The following is a 19,419-nucleotide window of genomic DNA, read 5'->3' as shown; positions in this document are numbered from 1 at the left end:
CATAGACATGTGGATTCCAGAAGTATTGCAGTTATTTTAGTTGTATATATGTTTATCTTGTAACAGAGAACACTGATTGCATGAAATTACTGTGTTGTAGAATGTATAAATATGTATAATATGTAAACATGAAAATATAAAAGGTATGATGCCTTTTCACTGCACATCTCTCCTTTCTTATTTTCTAGTACATAAGTGGGTTGCTTATCCAGTTCTACCAACAGCTGTCCAAGAGATAACTGAGACTTTTCCACTTTTTCCCTTGATGTTCTAATGCCAGAAACTGGACTTCAAAATGCAGGTATAGGTCACATTTCTACATTGGTAAATCTCTTTTAAAAATCGCCTTTTAGTGCAGATTCCAAATTCCAATATCCACCAATAAACAAACTTAAACACATGTAAATGAAATTATTGTTGTTGCTATTATTTTAAAATCTTCTTAGTGAAACATAATTCTAGTTTCTCAAATCAGATAATAACAAAATGAAAATATAATTTTATGTGATTTCCTTTAGAAATAATTATATTTATATTGTGCTTTTCCTCTATAGCTTGAGGCTCCCAATTCCCCCATCTAAACTTGTTTATTTAATCTTAAAGAAGTAGATACTTAAAAATCTATAAGGGATAAAAAATCATTGATGGATCATCATTGTCCATGATCCCTGCAATTCCATTAACTTTCAGGTTAAACAAAACCAAGTATGAGTACACGATCTGAAGGCCTTGTATTAGCCACGAAGTAGACCAGATTATGAAATAAACACAAGATGTTTACAATTACTTTTGTTGAGACAGCTATTAAAGCAAATTTTTGCTTGTTTTGATTTTGCTGTATCTCCTCCTTAGAGTTCCACAAATTAGTCTGAGTCACTTCCAAATGTTATCTGGATGTTCTGGGCTTTAAAAACCTGTAGCCTTTGTTGCCCTGGCAATGAAATCAGTTTGTCCCCATCATTTCTTCCTTCCTCTCTGCACCTTGCTTGTTGTGAATAAATACTAACAGCAATCCTTTTGCTATATTCTGAACTGTTGCCTCTTTTTAAATGCAGCTACTACATCAGCTTTACCAGAAGACTACTAGAGGCTCCATTTGTGCCACCTGATCAGAAACAACTTTCCTTATGTTATTCTTTTGACCTTCAAGTCAGTGTCCTCTCATGCCGACTGCTTGGATTGGTCCCTGAACTTTTCTTGGCAAGATTTTGAAAATACCAATAAAGCGATTTGTATCTCAAGATTGAAATGAGGAGTCCTTGGTGCTTTCTGAGCTTGGCTGTTTTCTTGCAGATGTTTCATTACCCAAATTAGGTAACATTATCAGTGCTAGTGATGAATGTAATGAAACATCTGCAAGAAAGCAGACTCAGAGAGCACTAAGGACCTGTCATTTTGGAAGTGGTTTGCCATGGCCTCCTCCCTCAGGCTGAATGGCTGGCCTAGAGTCACCCAGCTGGCCTTTTGCCTACTAGTAGGCCTAAATACCCAGTTTAAAGCTTGATGCTTTTACCAGCACATCAGTCTTGCTTTCTTCCTTTCCTCCTAGATCGCATTGTATTCTACATGTTTTATTCAATGATTATATTTATTAGACTGTGATCTATTGATAAAAAAGGACACCCCACAAATAGTAATAAGAAACAGGTATAATAAAAAAATTGTTTAATCTGTATTAACTAATTATCTGGAACGCATCCTATTCTTATTCACAAATTTTAAATACACAGGACAGAATTTTAAGTTAAGTTCTCTAAAGAAGTTTATGAAAATAAAATAATCTTTTCCATTCACTTAGGCTTTTAAAAATCATTAAAAATTATATCAAAGAAGCTCTCCTTAACCATAGGAAAAAGGATGCAAGCATCTGCCCAATTCATGGCCATTTTTCATGTCCAGTCTTTCATATCACATCATCATCTGGATGGACTTCAGGTCTGTCACAGTATAAAGAAGCTATGCACTTGTTGTTGACCTTTGATCTTTGGCAGAGCTGGGACACATGTGAATTAATCATTCAGCAAAATAAGCATATGCTAAGGGCAGCAAGGGAAGGGGAGTGCCACATTCAACTTTAAGTGAATTTTTAAAATTGCCCTTACCTGCCATATTCTAAATCTTCATTGTTAAAAACTTACGTTCTTTTGCATGGTGAATGATTAAAGTTTAAAAGTTCGGTTTGAAGGTATCATCAGATATCACATTTCTTTCTGTCTCATCGCATACGTTTTGTTTTCATTGAAGGGCCTAACTGCTGGGCAGTATATGGGGCATTATTTGACTTTAATCTATCCGGGGGTAGTGAATTTGTCATAGTTATTTTTAATCACTCAATGAGGTTTCAATATCATTGATCATGCTATCCTTCCAGACTGATTTGCAAAGACTGAGAGTGGAAGGTTATGTGTTGCAATGCAATTTCCCTCTAATGTATTTGATTTTAGCCACTGGCTCGGGGTGGAGGAAGTGTTGCACCCTAAATCCCTGGATCCTAAATCCAGGTACCATAGAGCTTATCCCTTCTGTATCATCCTACTGATGATATTCATCTGTATATTTTGTTTTCAGACTGACCAAGTAATACTGTCAAGGTTCATACCATGATCTGAAGGCTGGGAGAGTCTGGATCAGGAGGTACATGTTTAATTTCAACTTTGACAGGACCAAGTTGTTCTAGGTTAATGGATTTCTCATTCCTAGGGATTTTCCATTCCTCATTCTGAATAGTATAGCACTTTCAGGATGGAACTAATTAACAATTTGGAGGTTGTCAGACTCACTGTTCCTGCTTAAAGAGCAGGAAGAAGCTGTGGGTAGCAAGGTCTTTAGACAGATTTGTCATGTGTGCGAATCGCACTGGTTTCTGGGTCAGCCCTACTACTAATCAACAACCTCTCATTGAGATTTTTGTTATGCACTCTGCATGGGGCTGTCTTTGAAGACTACTTGAAAACTTCTGCTATCTAGAATGCTGCAGCGGCAGAAGCAATTAATGGGCATGTCTCAATGTGCCCATATAATATTTCTGTTTTATGTTTCCAGCTACAATTCACGATGCTGGTTGTCACCCAAATAAGCCATTCAAGACACTTATTATTTGAGGTTCATTTTTCTCCTGCAATATCTGTAGATCCAGAATGATCTGACAGAGTTAGCATGCTTTGGGATCTATCTACCAAATAATGCCGTTTGATGGGGCCCGGGAAGTGTACCTTTTCCATTATGACACCTACTCTTTGTAACAGCATCCCCTCAGAGATACAAACAGCCCAGCTTCCCCAGGTGTTGGGCTAAGGTACTATACAGGCTCATTGTTGGTTGTTTTGCTCTTATTGTGTTTGTTGTCTCCCCGTTCACACATCTATTCTTTTTTATGGTGTTTGATGATTGTTTATGTGTTTAATCAATTGTCCCCACTGGGCAGCATACAAATATGACAGACAGATAGATAGATAAAGCAGATCCTGAGATGAGCCAGAGTCTTTTCAGGAGGCTGGGAGAAGAGGGGGGGGGGGTAATTTTCTTTCTATTACTTTCCTTCACTTAATTTATCTTGGGCTCAAAATTATTTCTTTGTAAGAACTCATTTCCCACTTTCTTTTTTCATTCAAAAGCAGAAAAATAATTGTCTGTCTCCAGAAAAATATAGTGTTTAGAATTGAGCTCATACAAATGTGAGCACAGTGCAGCTGTCCTTCAGAACTCTGGCAGAAAGTTTAGAGAGGAAGAGGAGTCTGGGGTAGCATATGTTTCCCTTTTTTCTGCCCAGTTTGAGTTTAGCTGAATATCCGAAGAAAGGTAATGAGAATACTTCTAAGCTGAATACCTGTTGAGGCCTCAAATATCTTCCTTATGCTCCTCTTTCTAGGGTAAACCTCAGCATTGGATGCCACTTGGATTCATGACCCCTTTCAAAATAAAAGAGAGGAAAAACTAGTGATGCCATTTAAATAAACTTTGATACAAATATTATATGGATGGAAAGAGAGAAGTCTTGAGAGTCTGTTTTGGGATGACATTTGCTATGATATGATAAATGAAAATGTTTTTTTAACCATCCAGTTTGAATCCAGAAGTCTTTGCAGAGGCCTCAACTGGTACATTCTGCCCCCAACACTAACTCTCCCTCATAGAAACAGTGTTGTTGTTGTTGTTGTTAATTTTTGGTGAGATTCACAGCCTTTGGGGCTGGTTGGTAGCTCAGCAGCTCAAGTCTTAACCAAGGACTTAGGAACTGTTAAGGTATCGTTGGAGGATATAAGCTGTTCCAAGTAGGGTGGATTTTTGTAGAATGAGGGTATTCAAGTCTGATAAATTCAGAATTTCCAAATAGCGAGGTAGCCCTTTAGGTATTGCTCCAAGGGCTCCAATTACAATTGGGATAACACATGGTTTCTTTTTCCAAAGTCACTCAACTTCAATTTGTAAGTCCCGGTACTGTGTGATTTTTTTTCTTGCTGCTTGTCTTCAATTTGTGCATCACCAGGTATTGCAATGTCAATGAACCAAACCTTTTTCTTTTCAACGATTGTTATGTGAGGTGTGTTGTGGGCCAAGTGCCTGTCAGTCTGAATTCTGAAGTCCCACAAGATCTTGACTTATTATTATTGTTGTTGTTGTTGTTGTTGTTATTGTTATAATACATAAAATGACAGTATACAAAGCAAATGAGATAACCATGCTGGGTTTCGTATCACAAATCACTAGTTGAACACTTCCCAAGTGTTTAGGACTGAGTGATGTATCAGCGGATTATGTGAGCATATCCCAGTAAGGTGGCCTTCTGCAGCTGACCAATGGTGATCTTGTCAGCGCCAATTGTTTTTAAGTGCTTGCCTAGGTCTTTAGGCACAGTACCCAGTGTGCCAATTACCACTGGAACCACCTGCACTGGTTTATGCCAGAGTCTCTGCAGTTCGATTCTCAAGTCCTGATGTCTGGTGACTTTTTCAAGTTGTTTCCGGTCAATTCTGCTGTCACCAGGTATGGCAATGTCGACAATCCACACTTTTTTCTTCTCCACAATCGTGATATCCGGGGTATTATGTTTCAAAACTTGGTCAGTCTGTATTCAGAAGTCCCACAGTAGTTTTGCATGCTCATTTTTGACCACCTTTTCAGGCTTATGATCCCACCAGTTCTTTGCTACAGGCAGATGGTAGTTGTGACACAAGTTCCAGTGGACCATCTGAGTGACTATGTTGTGACATTGTTTGTAGTCAGTCTGAGTGATTGTCTTGCAACAGCTTAGTATGTGATCGATGGTTTTGTCCGCTTCTTTGCAGAGTCTGCATTTGGGGTCATCAGCAGATTTTTCTATTCTGGCTTTGATTGCATTCGTTCTGATGGCTTGTTCTTAGGCTGCAAGAATCAGGCCTTCCGTTTCTTTCTTCAATGTTCTGTTGGTCAGCCATAACCAGGTCTTTTCCTTATCTATTTTTCCTTGGATCTTTTCAAGGAACTGTCCATGCAGTGCTTTGTTACACCAGCTGTCAGCCTGAGTTTGCATCGCTGTTTTCCTATATTGATTCTTGGTTTGCTGCACTTTGAGCAGCTTCCTCTTGCTGACCTCCATCAAAGCTGGTTCAACACTGTCTTTCACATAATCTTCCAGAGCATGCTTCTCTTCTTCGACTGTCTGCTTCACTTGCAAAAGTCCTCTGCCGCCGGCTTTTCTGGGCAAATATAGCCTGTCAACATCACTATGCGGGTTCAGCACATAGTGTATGGTCATCAGTTTTCTCGTTTTCCTACCCAGGCTGTCCAACTCTACCTGTGTCCAGTTTACGATCCCAGCAGTATATCTGAAGATGGGTATGGCCCAGGTATTTAAAGCCTTGATGGTGTTACCGCCATTCAGTTTGCTTTTTAGAAGTTTTCTGACCCTTTGTGTGTATTCTTTGCTGACCACATTTTTCACTTGCCCATGCTTGATATTGTCCAGCTGCAGTATGACCAGGTATTTGTAGGCTTCAGATTGGTGGCACTTGATGGTTTGTCTGTTGGGCATTTCGATTCCATCACTTTCTACGATCTTCCCTTTCTTCAGTGCCAATGTGGCGCATTTGTCCAGGCCGAACTCCATGCTGATTATTATTATTATTATTATTATTATTATTATTATTATTATTATTATTACAATATCATGTCTGATTTTTGGAGACTGCTTGGGCAGGTTGCTGCTGTTTTCTTGAAAGGGTTTTTCAGACATAATTTACCTTCTTCCTAAGACTGAAAGAAAGTGACAGGCCCAAAGTCACCCAGCTGACTTTGTGTCTAAGACAGGATTCAAACTCATGGACTTCTTGTTCCTAGCCTGATGCCTTAACCACTACACCAAACTGGTTCTCCACTAGTACTTACCTCAAAATAAATAGCTGTGGGGCTGTGCTCACAGACAGCTTAATAATTAAAAATACCATAGTAATATATAGGTATTAAACCTTTAAATGCCACTGAGAACTGAAATGTCCTCAAACAGCACACATTGTTTATGTATACATGCCCTGAAGAAGCACTGAAAATATCTGCTGTTGAACTTTTTGCCTGGTATTCAGAAGCTGGCAATGATTTTTTACTTACTGTTATTATTTATTTATTATTAATTAATTCAATTTATATGATATTTTTTATTTCAAGCCAGCATCCAATTGGGAATAGCCTATTTTAAATATACACTAAAAATTGGAGCTGTTTTGATGTTTTCCCCCCTAGTTTTGAAAGAATAGTTCTTTGAAATCATGTTCAAGGTCTGCACTATTTTAAAGGAGAGAAGCTGCCAGATAAATGTCAGGGCCTCTCTGTGTTTAGTTTGGATTCTGGAGAATACTATTCCTGTGGTATGTAAAGCAAGAGCTGCATCAAACTCTTATTAAATGTATATTATTCCTGTGGGACCTGTGGTTTCTTTTGTGATTTCTCAGAACTCTGTTCAAAATATAGCATACAGTCTGTATGTACAAGTCTCTGCACAATCTTGAAACCGGCTTTATTGCATGGAGGGGAATATTTGCATTCAAATATACTACCTCTTCTAATCTCCAAGCATGTAGGCTAGATTGGAACTGTGCGAGAGACTTCCTCCACTGCCAACTTTAAATTCCTCCATATATTCACAGGTTGAAGCAGGGCTAACCAGCTTCCTGGCGCATTCAGCCTTTGCCCACTGAGCAAATGCTGAGCAAAGTTGCCACATGGATGAAGCCTCTCCTCCAGTAGCCCGTTTTGTTAGGGTGGGTTCCCTGGAATGCTCATACTTGCTGTGCAACACATCACTTCTCCCCCACCCCCACCCAGGGAGGGACGGAGGGAGAGGGAAAAATGGCCATAGTCCACAAGGAACTTGAAAAAAAATGTATCAAAATAAATCCACCGGGCAGACCACAATACAAGAGAGTTCCCAAGGCACGATCCAAGTCAAGGGCATGGTGTCTATCCAAAGCAAGGCAAGAATCCCAATGACCAGAAAATACACAGCTAAGAAACAAACCCAGCATTGCCTCTATCTGTCTGCTGTGCTAGATAGCCAGCTTCTGGTGCATCCCATCAAGAAGGGTGAGGCTTTCTCCTCGCAAGTAATCTGGCTGACCTTCTCTGCTCCTGCCTTTTCTCTGCCCTATGTGCTCTTGGATCAGGAGCAGAAGGCAGTTCCTCTTCCTCGTCACTGAGTGGCTGCAGCTGCATGCTTTTCCCACCTGGAGCCTCAGGGCTGTTCGGCTGCAGCTGTGCTTCAGCCAAATTCCTCACAGACAGCTCCTTGCAGCCATCAATCAACTCAGCTTCTGACAAAGGAGCATATTTGTAGCTCAGGGTTGAAATGAGGGGCCCTTGGTGCTCTCTGAGCTTGCTTATTTTCTTGAAGACTAACAATCAAGAAAGCAATACCCCAATCAAGAAACTGCCAAAGAGCCCAACCGAAGAATCTCTAAGACCACCTCCACCCACACAGGCAGGTAAGACAGTGGAACATAAACGGACAGCAAACAGCACTCTTCACTAGCACTTACGATGTTACCTAATTAGGGTAATGAAACGTCTGCAAGAAAACAAGCTCAGAAAGCACCAAGGATCCCTCACTCAGCTTCTGATGTGCCAAGAAGTGGCTCATCCTCCCCCAAGCTGACATCTAGAGAAGCACCTGGGGAAGCATCCAGGGGAGTCCTCACAGGGGTTGAGCTTCTTTGTGATGCTGTTGAGCCAACAGGAAAGGGAAGAGGAGGAAACCAAGACTACAAAGCAAGACCTGCCTGTTCAATCCCTATTGTGCTAATTATCCCCACCTGTCTTTTTCTCTCCTCCCCCCCGCCACTCCCCAGCAAACATTCATACCTAGCAGGAACTTGGGTTTCATAAACCCCACCCTGAGGTATTTGGCTGGACACATTATACTGAGCATAAACTAGAATCTCAAACGGCCCAGAATAAGCTCAGGGACAATGCGCAGCATGATGTCTCCAGGAAAGTTCAAGAAAAGCCACCCTTGTAAGAATGGGAGGGTGAGACTAGGCAAGAATCCTGGGTAGCCCTCGGGAGGAAATTGGAATTGATGAAGCACTCATTGCTGAAAGCACAGAGGCCACCAAAGGAGAGCCCCCAGCCACAGGAACATGTTCTAATAGTAATCCAATTTTAGATATGCAAGCCTAATTCGCACAAGCACTGCTCCTATGCTCCCACTCTGCCTCCACAAGCTAATAAAGCAGAAGCTCTGCTCAACAGTGGACTATACTGGTGTTCTGGTATACTGGTATTTTATAGACAGTATAAATAATACACACACACACACACACCCCACACACAATTCCTGCTATATTACTGTCTCCCACAGGGGCAGATAGTTTACTGTTTATGAGCTTGAAGCAAGAAAATGTAGAATAAAATGATCAACTCAACAACTTAATTGGGGAGAGAAGAATGGAATTATATTTGATGTTCTTACCATCGAATAGTTAAGGATCAAACCTTGGCAATCTACTTTTAGCCACAGAAAGATCTACCAGTAGAAACATCCCTGCTTTTGGTACTATTCATCCTATATCACTACCCTCAATTCCTTAGAAAATTAAGCACTTAGTAACTTCCATTTCCATTTCTTTTTTCCCACCGATAACATGGTAATAGCTTTTTCAAAGTCCTTCCTCCTTCCAGTATCACAGGAACCAAAAGTTGTGTATATGGTTTTTATTTGTAAAATGTATGTAGCCTACATAATGGTAGGAGCAGTGATAGCACACAGAAAGGATTGCATATCAGATTTACAACTGAAATGCCAATCAAGGATACAAGACTCACCTGTGCAGGCTTGCTCCAGAACTCAAATGAAGTAACTTTTGCATAAAAAGAAAAGATCAGAACTTAAACATTTTGAAATGCTATGGAGTATATAACAAATTATGTAATTTCCAGGAAAAACTAAAATTCCAGCTAACAGAGTCTACCATCAAAAGGTAGTTTCCGTCAATTTACATGTATATCAGGAGCTTCTAACAAGGCATACAGAAATATAATTAACGTTTCTGCATCATCAATATTTTTGTAGGCATCGAACCTTCTTAGTTCGGCAACAGATGTCTGTGATCATTCCTACACCAATACACTACAATGTGTATCAGTTCTTTAAAAGGCATGGTTAACACATGATGCAGTGTTTTTTTGGAATTGTGCCCTACTATTTAATGCAGTCAAGGCTGAATCAACTGACATATTGTGTTCTCCACTCCAAGTTGGAGTCTGTTCAGAGAAACACTAAGGCTAAAATATGCAGGAAACATACGTGCATTCACATATCTTTGAAATGGTGCTACACCAAACCAAACATCATTAGCAGATGTATAAAATAAGACTTTAACCCTCACTTTCCATGATACAGCTAATCCTTGACTTATGACCACAATTGAGCCCAAAATTTCTATGGTTAAGCAAGACAGTTGTTAAATAAGTTTTGTCCCATTCTATGACCATCTTTGCCACAGTTATTAAGTGAATCACTGCACTGTTAAGTTAGGAACATGATTGTTAAGTGAATCTGGCTTCCCTATTGACTTTGCTTGTCAGAAGGTCACAAAAGGTGATCATGTGATCCCTGGACACTGCAACCATCATGAATATGAACCAGTTGTCAAGTGTCTGAATTTTGATCACATGACCATGGAGATGTTGCAATGGTCATAAGTGTGAAAAATGTTCATTAGTCAATTTTTCAGCACTGTTGTAACTTTGAATGGTTAACTAAACGAATCATATGTCAAGAACTACTTGAATATGATTATAGTTTAAGCTAACACCATCACCTCCAATAATGAATTGCTATTATGTATTACAGCATCCATAGGAGAACAAGTTACAATCAGAAAATGTCAAACACCTTACAAACAGCTTTGGCAGGAAAATCCTTTTCTCCAAAGAGCAACTGCATTATTGAGCCTAATCAGAGGAAACAAATAGCAACCAGTCTACTCTCTTTAGATTTGGGCTACCAGATCTAGGTTGCAAAACTTCAGCTGACCATGAGACAGCAGCAAAGAGTTGGAGCCCTTTCATTTCCCTAAGCAGTCATCTGGAGTTTGTCAGTCAAGACCTAATAGTCCTAGTTTGGATCTAGCTATATCATCTATTAAATCACAGACTGCTGCTGAATTCTTGAAACAATAATCTAGAACATATGTTTATTTTCCCTCCCACCAATACCCTCTTTCTTTTATGCCATGTCATTTTTGACTGTAATGCTGAGGGCAAGAACAGACTATTCTCTGATCTTTGTAATATGCTGCTCTGGACAGCAGGATAAAAATCCTTTAAATAATTTAAAAATAAGGCTTCCATTATCTTACTCTTCTAGAAATCACACATCATTGTACAATAGTGTGGATAAGAGAAATTGATTCACACCAAACTGGCTCTGCATGTATCATGGATTCAAGGTCTGCTTTAAATAAAAGTCTGCTTGATGATGCTTCTTTCCAAATGATTTTTTTTGCTAGCAGATGATACGGAAATAATGAAAAGCAGATTTCCAAGTAAGTTACTGAACATCTTAAAAAGCAGAGGTACTGAAATTGCTGCCGCAGTCATTAATAAGTTGCTTTCCCAGTCTGAAATATGATTCTTTATTGGTCCAAATATGTTTTTTCTTCATTCACTAACAGCCCTTTAATAAAAGTTGTAGGCCACTATGCATATTAGCATATAATGAAGAAATATACCAAGAAACAGCATTCTACTAAGCACTTCAACCTTATAAAAACATTTCTGCCCATCTCATCATACCTCACAAGTTGGACACCTGTTGTTCTCCAGATGTTGCTGAATGAAATCTCCCAGCTCTCCCCATCAATGGCATGCTGTGTTGGTTGCACAAGGTTGACCTCTCTCCCCTAAAAATTTAGGTTCAATCATATGTACAAATATAGTCTGATTCCCTAGATCAGATCTAGAGTTATTAGCACATTTATGAGCTTTGGTTAAATGTTCTTCATTAAGAAATGAACATTGCCAATTACAATTAAGTGTATTTTTATTATTATTTTAGTCATTCCATTCCTAAAGTGATTCAATTGCAAAAAGATTCATGGTAGTGTGAAAAATAAGCTTAAAAGCACATAATACCAAAAGAACCTAAAGGACTCCATCAAGTGAGTTACTTTTTATTGATATTACTGTGCATCATGCTCCAATTTAAAAATAACTTTGAAATGTGTGATTTGCTTGATGACCATGATGGAAATGAGGTCATAAGTCTACTGGGGTCATGTGATATCTTGCTTAGGGATCGAGTTGCTGGTCCCAATTATGGCCATTATGTAAGGACTATATGTAACTAGTTAAATGGAAAAGGTGTTATCAACTCCAGCTCTTGAAGAGAAAGAGGAAGTATATCCATTGATTGGGTTTACAGTAGGTAATTATTAATAAAATATTTGCTGAGCAAGCCACAATAGTATAGGTCACATAATATGGTGAGCTGTAAACCATGTTTTATAATATAGCTTGATCCACACAACACATTAAGCCAAAACAACAACCACTTAGTGATTTAACTCGTTTTGTGAATTTAGACTGTTTCTCAGATTTCATAGCCAAGTCTTCCTACATAATCACTTGAAAAGATACCCATATGAATAGAGTGAATTTACTGAAAAATACATCTACAACTGTCTGCCATAAAAACCCCCAAGTTTATTTTGTTACCCTTAATTGGTGCATGTGTACATCTCAGTAAATTAACGGGCACAGTATTATGGACAACGCTGAATAGAAGCAAAAGGCCAGATTTTTAAATCAAAACAATATTTTCCATCTCTCTGGATACCCCGGCAGTCACTCCAAATCAAGTTAATGTAGTGTGACATTAAAAGCAGACATAATTTCTGAATTAATAAATTAAAATATTACAATTTAAAAAGAGATAAAATATTCCTAAAAAATATTTTTCAAAAAGAGTTTTTGTCAAACTAAACATTAATAATTGAGACAAATTAATATACCAATTAGTATTCTACACAAATGTGTTACAAATACTTAATGCATATAAAAATAAAATGGGAAAATCATTAAAATCCTCCATCCAAACCTCCTTCAAACCGTAACATTTATCTCAACTATAACTTTTTTGTTATAAATCAAACTGAATGTCCTTTAAACCAAGCAATGCTAATTGTTTCAGAAATAAAATGTTTGGCACAAGGAGAATGACTATTGGTTACTAAGAAAGAAGTTGTATAATCAAAACCCTTGCATATATGTATATGTATATATATTCAAAATTGCTATTTCAAGGTTATAAGCACACTGATATGGCTTGGTTGTCTCAGTTTTTGCTGCATAAACCATAAAGGGTAAAGCAGGAGGAATGACAGAGAGGCTGGAGAGATAAGCTAAACTATCTTGTGATTAAGAGCTCTTCCAGACACCCCTTCTGGATGAAGTGGCACTGCCCCACTTCTCTCTTCATTGCAAAGGTCTGAAGAAGACAGTTAGTTATTCAATGGAAACTGACACTGAACAGACACAGCCAATCTTCTGGTTTTCCACTCCTGTTCTCATGGCAGCAGGTCTTGGCTGGCACTCTCAAACTGTTATTTTAGACAATAAGTCCAGAAATGGTTTTGGCCTTCAGCTGCCTTACATGATCATCAATCCCAGCTGGGAGAGAATATAATATAAAATACTTAAAAAAAAAACAGCATTTTAAAGAAGTCAGACCAGGTTGTTCTTACACGTAACTCCAGCAATCTGTATAATTTCACTAGGTTAAGCAGTATCACTTGCCTTTTCGAGATAAATATTGAAGAAGAAAGCCAGGTAAATGCAACCGGTCTTTTTTGTTGAATTGTTAATCCACAAAATTCTTTGAAAAATAATTCTAAAAAACTAAGATACCCAGAAATGTGAAAGAAAAATTCCATAGATAAGAGTATGATCTCAAGCACTAAGAAAGGTATTTTGTGGAAAAGTTTTTCTGTAAGTTAACCATTAGTAATAAGAAGATGGCTGTCTAATTGTGAAAGTTATTTAAAAAGGAGCAGTTGACAAGGAAGTAGACTTCTCCAGCCCTGGACAAATAGAGTTGGCACATTTTCAAAAAGTAAAGCATTCCATGCACCATGTGCCAAATTAAAACCAAACCACAATGAGGCCTTTGCAATTAGCACTTGGAAAAGAGAAAACCTAATGACGGAAAGATGGCATGACACCTAGTAGTATATGACATTTTATACAAGATAAACAGCAAATTCTAATACAAAACCAACATTTTTTAAAGTTGTTGTTTGCACCACTTATTCTTAACAGTTGAGAAACCTTTGCAACAGCAAGCCACTCATTTGGAAATATCACAAATGTATTGATAATTATTGAACAGCTAGAATAATTATTGAAAAGCTAGAATAATTATAAAAAAGCTAGAATATTATTTACTATTTATGTTTATTCACATCTCAGTGCAAAAGGGACTGTAGTTGAGGTTAAAAATTCAAATCCATCATCAAATGGATAATAATAATGCCTTATTGTAACTTGTTATTAACAAAATCATTTCCAACACTAAATATATCAATGTCCAAACACCTTCTGGAAAACCTAGAGCAGTATTTTTCAACCTTGGCAATTTTAAGATGTGTGAAGTTCAACCCAGCCAGGTTGCCAAGAATGAAAAACACAGCTACAGTTTTATAAGCGTCTCCAAGGCATGAGAGTGAGTTATTCCATAGATAAAGCACATGTTGACAAACCTCTTCCCACCTCTCTTCGAGCATATTCAGTAGGAGTTCTTGGCCACTTCAACTAGGCAGGCAGAATTCAACTGAGAAAATCTGTCTCTTATACACTCAGGCCCCAAGTCATATGGGGTTTGACAGGTGATGGCACTCTATATTGCACACTAGTACCCAACGCAGATATGTGTTTTGAGAGTTGTTGCAAAACTAAATCTTAAGCCCACAAGTCACCACATTTGTCCTCTAGTAGTCCGTGCTTCTGAATCATCCAGGTTCAGTCCACATAAAGCAAATTACAGTAGCCCAACTATAAATTTAAAACAATTTATAATTTTATTATTTGACAATTCCTATAGATGGCATCTATTGTCATTTAACATCAATTTGTACTGCTGTTGTCATATCTGCCACTTTACATATGCAATATATTCAAGTTTTGCTCAGTAGAGAGCAATATGGACTTGTGTAAATCTCTTCATTTCTGGAAATATTCTCATTAAAAAAAAAACCCTCCCATCCCTTATGTTAGGTAAAGAGACCAGACACCAGGTATTTGTAGAACGGGCAAAATTTAAATAGTGATTAACAAATTTTTGAGGTGACAAAGCAAACACATCAATTACATAATATTGAAATTTAATCAGATAATCATATGTGGAATTTTTGAACTTTCATTGCTGTGCATCTGATATGAGAAATATCTCAATTTTTTTTGAGATATTTACGGTTTGTCATGAAGATGAAATACAATATTGAATAAATGTTTTCAAATATATTATTTCCAAACATTTTGCAAAAATGTGAATAAACAATATTTTCATAAATATTAAGGACAGAAGAAGAATAAAATAAGAGATGGAGGAACAGATCTAGAAATCTTTCACCATACTAGACTGATTATTCTGACCTCAGAATACTTTTTAAAAAGGAGGTTTTTTTTCAAGAAGTTGTATGGCCTAGGGACTGGCCAAAATTATTTGTTTAATCTCAGATGAAATATTACTGGAATGGTCATCTTTCAACCTGTCATCAAGAAACAAATCTCTACTCAGTATTAATGTAAATCAGACCCTTATGAAAATGGCAGGTTAGTTTATAATTCATTTATGGTCAAATAGCAGACATTTGAAAATAGAAACTAGGCTGAAACAAGTTTGGAGTTTCTAGGAGTATTATCTAGCAAGTTTGGTTTAGTTCCTGTGAAGTGATTGTTCATTTTTTTTCTTCAACAGTTGGAGAACAATGATCTGCAGTCTCGTGGCCTACAAGTAGGAACCACAGTGGCTATGGCAGGCAGTCTCTTTTAAAAGATGAAGGAACAATGAAAGAATTCTATTAAAGATCCTGGTAATGTCCACCCGCAAACACAAAAACTAAATCCAGACAACTGAGAGGGAAGGGAGAATTATCCTGATCCCCTCCCTAAAACTCTTTCGGGTATGTTGGTTCCAGGGGTGGTATTCAGCAGGTTCTGACCAGTTCTGGAGAACCGGTAGCGGAAATTTTGAGTAGTTCGGAGAACCAGCAAATACCACCTCTGCCTGGCCCCGCCCCAATCTATTCTCTGCTTCCCGAGTCCCAGCTGATTGGCTGGGTCTTCTTTTGTTGCCCTGCACAGGAGAATGGAGCTGGAAAGCAGGTTAGTGGGGTGGGGAGAAAATAGGGATTTTGCAGTAACCTTCCCCTGGGGAAGGAATGGAGATTTTGCAATATTCTTCCCTGCCATACCCACTAAGCCACACCATGTCCACCAAGCCACTCCCACAGAACCGGTAGTACAAATTTTTGAATCCCACTACTGGTTGGTTCAGCCAGTCCTGTTTCCCAATGTTCAGCTTGCCATGCCCTTTATCTGCTCAGGAACCAGTTGTTCTCTAATTTAGACAACACACCTGGATGCATCATTCGATATTACACAATAAATTATTACATTTATTTTATTTTTTTAAATGATAGGGTACCAATCTCACATAGTGGCTCAAAGCAACCAATGTAAACAGTAAACATATGACAATCCAGAGGAGAAAAAGTATGTCAATAATGATTTCTCCAGATGTTAAACTTTCTAGCAGATATCTAATTGCATATCTTGGCTATGCAGCTTTGGTACATGTGAAGTTCACTACTCTTAAGCTTAATTCTCTTATCTAAAGGAAACCTAAAATTTATCCTAAACAACAAGAGCAAAAACTTCTTTTGTCTCAGTAACTGCAATCTAAAACAGAAATACAACTGACCTCAACTTTTGGGCTCTGATTACTGGCCAGGAGACAGGAATGAAAAAACTCCATGTTTATCATAGCTTTTGAACTCAGCATAGACTGCAAAAATGCTTCTAAACTAGTACTTGACTAATCAGATCCAAAAACACAAATCATGACAAAAACACCGCCTGTTCCATTGGAGATGTGATAAAACATTGGTATTGTTGGGCTCCATATAGATGCAAGAATGACACATCATAAACTTTATCTTAAGTTTTACAACTACAATTTCTGAGTGGGACAGAATGTTCTTAATAAAACTAATTAAAAATGGCTTTGGTTTCACTGCTTTGTAGTCAGCATCAGTGAAATGTAAATACACTTATTTGAAGGAAACCTTGACTATCCCAAAATAAAAAATAGACTCTGGGAAATATCTGAGGCGATGGAAGCTAGTTCCATAACAGAATCCAGTAATATGAAAACAGTACAAAAAAAGGACCTCAATATAGATAGAAAAGTGCAAAACTGGACATGGATAAGATACCAGCAAAAAGCAAATGAAACACATATTTTGGTCTCAGTAGTCTCATTTATGGTCTTGTATTGCCTTGTAAGGTTGCTTTATGGATCTATAGAGATCCACTTCCTCTTAGTTAGGAATGGGCAGGGTCTAACAACTATGGAAATTCTTTCAACTTTTCTTTACAAATTTCATACTCGTAATAATTTATAGCAACAGTGACACCTATTGGCAAATAGAATAAACATGATTTTTGCTGAAACAAAAATCAATGAATTAATGAAACATCCACTTCTCCTAGGATTCTTCTGTATCATTAATCAGCAAAAAATAGCAATAGGTATGAATTAAGTCAACCGAGCATAGGAAACTTCTCCTAATTTGTCTCTATCATCTTTAACCACTTGCAAAACTGATAGAAGACTTAGGTTAAAACCTTTGAAGAGATTCTTGATGTGGGAACTATTTTTAAGTAGACAAGAGCCCCTAGAAAGATCTTGACCATAATAGAACCTTTCGGAAATTTTTTGCATCTTGTCACGAACAAATACCCGAGTGGTGATCAAACACAGCCATGGCGATTTGCCCTTCTGCGCCAATTTCCCCTTCTGCGGCATTTTCTTTCCATGCATGCGCAGTCAGTTTCGCTTCCGGTTACAACCAAATTGGGTTGTAACTGAAGTCATGGAATGGATTACAGTCATGACCTGAGGTTCTACTGCACTTGGTTTCATGTTACGTTTGGTATAACTTTGAATCCAGTCTTTCATTTAGACCTTTGTCCAGGTTCATAATAACAGCAAAATAAACACTTTTCTCCTGGTGGACTATCACCATAAAGAACAAGAATAAAAACCCGCATCCGGCTTAAAATTTTGTTTTAATGCAAAATAAATGTTGACAATTTAAAGCAAGCAATATCGTTTAATTAAAATGCCAAGTAATCCATTTCTACCCAAATGAAATGGTATGGCCACATTATTATAATATCTGGATTCACTGTATAATCAGTAAATACATATTATGGAGAGAACTGAGTCCAAAATTTATGTTGCTAAGCAAGACAGTGGTTAAATGAATTTTGCCCCATTTTACAAACTTTCTTACCACAGTTGTTAAATAAATCACCACAGTTAAATTAGTAACATGATTGCCAAAGGTGATCCACATGACCCTGGGACACTACTATTGTCTTAAATATGTGCCAGTTGCCAAGCATCCCAATTTTGATCATGTGAGCATGGGGATACTGCAACAGTTGTATGTGTGAAAAATGGTCCTAAGTCAATTTTTTCAGTGCCATTGTAACTTTGAATAGTCACTAATTGAATGGTTTTAAGTTGAGGACTACATGTATATTATGACATTGTACAGAATGGCTGTGTTGCTCAAACAACAGTCTTCATCTAGTATTGAAGGCTAACTCTGCCCACAATCTGGAGTTCGATACTGATGTGCTCAAGGTCGACTCAGCCTTTCATCCTTCCAAGGTCAGTAAAATTAGGAGCCAGATTTTTGGAGGCAATATGCTGACATTGTAAACCATTCAGAGAGTGCTATAAAGCACTATGGAGTAAGTGCTACTGATATATTTAATGAATCATAAGTCAACCAAAGAAATCAATCAGAGAGAAAAAACTGATAAAACTAACTAAACTGACCATGTGCTAAACAGAAGGTTATTCCTAAATTACGTTTTTATATATACATGTAATTCTTTTTCATTAAAAAAGTAAGTGGGCAAATTAATCTTGACTCCAGAGACCCCAGTATTGCTATTAAAGGCTTTGGAATTACTCTCTCCATTAATAAGTTTAACAAAAATCCAAACCAATTCTGAAAGGGAGGCTTCAAAAGGATTCTTTAGAATATGACCAAACTTCTGAACTTTCTCTAAAGTTTGACATGAGTACATCAAGATCTTCCCCACATTGCCTGAGTATGTATCTGCATGCACAAGACACTTTCAGTGGGATTTCCTTGGAAGCAACCTAGAAATGTTTTTTCCACAATTAAGCAAGGAATTTCAGAATATAGTCACACAAAGCTTTAGCAAATGTATTTATTGTTTTAAGTATTAGTATTTAGATATTAAATACAACTGGAATAGGAAATAGCAATTTCCTCCACTGTCAAGAAAAACTATGCAAACTATCTAATGATGCTTTGAAATTATCTGTAACTGCTCCCCACCCTTTCATGGATGCCTATGTTGGATACTGCAAGTTTGGCTTGTGATCCACTCAGACCTTCATATCCTGCCTGGGTAAACTGTTACCCAGGATTGCCACCCATTCTATGCTCATGCCTTGGATTCTCCCTAACTAAATACAGGACTTGCATTCCCCACCACCCTTTAAATTCATATTGATGGATTTTGCCCAATGACCCTGTCAGGTCTCTCTTGAATCTTGATCAACATTTTACAACAACTGGGACTCATGGTATAATTGGCTTACACAGAGACAAATTATGTAAA

At 37.8% G+C, this 19,419-nt stretch overlaps 1 protein-coding gene across 14 annotated transcripts in view; it reads right to left on the bottom strand.

Annotated features, from left to right (window-relative positions):
- ST3GAL3 (ST3 beta-galactoside alpha-2,3-sialyltransferase 3) overlaps positions 1-19,419 on the bottom strand; it is a 209,728-nt gene that overhangs the window by 170,445 nt on the left and 19,864 nt on the right. The gene's annotated exons all lie outside the window — the stretch shown is intronic.

Source organism: Pseudonaja textilis, chromosome 3 (genome assembly GCF_049901715.1).
Source record: "Pseudonaja textilis isolate UNSWEBS1 chromosome 3, rPseTex1.2, whole genome shotgun sequence".
Lineage (NCBI taxonomy): Eukaryota > Metazoa > Chordata > Lepidosauria > Squamata > Elapidae > Pseudonaja > Pseudonaja textilis.
This window is presented reverse-complemented; position numbering and strand designations above follow the sequence as displayed.